Genomic DNA, 2500 nt, shown 5'->3' with positions numbered 1-2500 from the left:
AATTTATCTTTGTCATTGTCGTAATTGAGTTTGTGACGAGCGTATTCATGAATAGGTCACGTCTCTCTCTCTCTCTCTCTCTCTCTCTCTCTCTCTCTCTCTCTCTCTCTGTCGAGCAGAGTTGAAAGACGTTTCAACAAAAACTGAGAAATTTCTTTGCTTTCTTTACTTATATTTTCTTTGATGTCCGTCAGTCTTGTTAAAAATGTACTTTTCGAAGATATATAGACACATATATATATGTATTTATATATGTATTTATATATGTATATATAACATTATATACATATATATGAATGTATATGTACTATATGTATCCATATACACACACATTATATATATATATATATGATTATATATATATATGTTATGTCTATGTAATATTTATACGTATATGTATATGTATATGTATATGTAATATATATAATATATATAATATATATATGTATAATGTATGTATATATATATATATATATATATATATCATATGTATATGTATTTATTATTTATGTAATGTATATTATTGTATATATAATCTTATATATATATATATGTTATATGTATAATGTATATTGTATAATGTATATGTTTATATGTATAGTATTAGTATATGTTATATTATATGTATAATGGTTATTGTATATGTGTATGTATAGTATATGTATCTTATAATATATATATATCTATATATATTATAATATATATATATATTATACATATATTTCTTCCTATGATTATTTTAATATGCATAAGCTAGGAATGGTCTACGAACGACAAGATTATACATTTCACGATAGTACTATAATTATAATAAAATACAATTTAAACATTCTTTTCCTTGATTAGATTTGAGCATTAAGCAAAATTAAGTTGCGTGTCAATAAGCGTAACTATTACGATAAGTTGACGTGTAAACGAAAGAAAGTATGACGGAAACTTTACGTGTAAATAAGAGAAAGAATGGCGATAACTTGACGTGTAAATATTCAACATCCTAACACCGGTAATTTCCAACTTCGATCTGGGAACAGCCTGATATCCCCAAAACAAATAACACAGATAAATGACGGAAAATAACAATTTACAAAGACACCATGGGCCTACAACACTTTGCAAACAATAACAAATTCCAACAACTGTAAATCACCTATATATTATGACAATAATACAATAATAAATGAATTAAAATAAGAGTTGAAATACGCTAGTAAGAAACGATTTTAAGTGTCTTACCATAAGATTGCTGTTAGTAAGTAAATCCTGATGCACTTGTTACACTTGTGCACTTATAAATCCAGGGCCACTTGTTACACTTATGAAGCCCCGAGAGACACTTATTATCGTATTACTCATCTTCGAAGTGCACTTAATGGAAACAAGAGAAGGGCTACGGATACATTGGAGCTTCAAGTTACAGGAACGCGACTGCCCTCTGTTGGCCTGACGCCAAAATGTAAAAGTTCATTGTATATAAGTATATATAATACGAACCGTAATCTATCTTTCTATATATATATATATATATATATATATATATATATATATATATATATATACAACCTTTTTTTGTATAGTGTTTTTTACGATGCAAGGAACCAATAGTTATTCAGCAACGGGACCAACGGCTTTACGCGACTTCCGAACCACATCGAGAGTAAACTTCTATCACCAGAAATATACATCTCTAACACCTCAATGGAATGCCCGAAAATCGAACTCGAGGCCACCGAGGTAGCAGGTCAAGACCATACCGATCACGCCACTGAGGCGCTCCAAATATATATATATATATACATACATATATATATATATATATATATATATATATATTTATATATATATATTATATGTATAGATAGATATATAATATATATATATATATATATATATAATATATATATATATATACATATATACATATACATATTTATATATACATTTATACATATATATATATATAATATATATATATATATATATATATATATATATATAAACCTTATACATTAAAAGATATGCCATTTCAACCTGAATTTACAAAATGCTCATATTATATAATCTTATTGTTCAATCTTGCTGTCCAACCAAACTATTATATCTCAGTCCATCTTTTTAATTTCTCCACCTTTAGATCCTTAAAGTACTTCATCTCCTTCAGTTTCAGGATCTTTATCTTGCTGTCCAACCACTCAAACTCTTGTATTTTCATTTTTCTTTGTTTAGAGAGCTGAATGACCAAAAGAGACTCTATTCTTCACTTAGCTTAAATTTCACACAATTAATAAAATACCATTTTTAATTGACTGACCAATGACTGGTGTCCTGTTTTTTGTAACCTTTGCAGAGGACAGAATTTAAGATTTAAATTTTCTGAAAATCTCTTTATAACCCTTCTGTCCCATAACTGCAAGTCTCCGTTTACAATGTTTTTAACAGCCTTGCTAGACAGCCCATTAAATCTCATGATAATAAAAGAATAAAATACCACTTCCAACTAACT

The 2500-nt window shown here is 27.2% G+C and overlaps 1 protein-coding gene across 1 annotated transcript in view; it reads left to right on the top strand.

Moving 5' to 3' along the window:
* Positions 1 to 2500, top strand: part of LOC135225209 (uncharacterized) — a 109197-nt gene that overhangs the window by 104680 nt on the left and 2017 nt on the right. The window lies entirely within an intron of this gene.

The sequence above is a fragment of the Macrobrachium nipponense genome, chromosome 13, assembly GCF_015104395.2.
Source record: "Macrobrachium nipponense isolate FS-2020 chromosome 13, ASM1510439v2, whole genome shotgun sequence".
Classification (NCBI taxonomy): domain Eukaryota; kingdom Metazoa; phylum Arthropoda; class Malacostraca; order Decapoda; family Palaemonidae; genus Macrobrachium; species Macrobrachium nipponense.
Note: the sequence above shows the minus strand (reverse complement) of the source record. Positions and strands in the feature narration are given on the sequence as shown.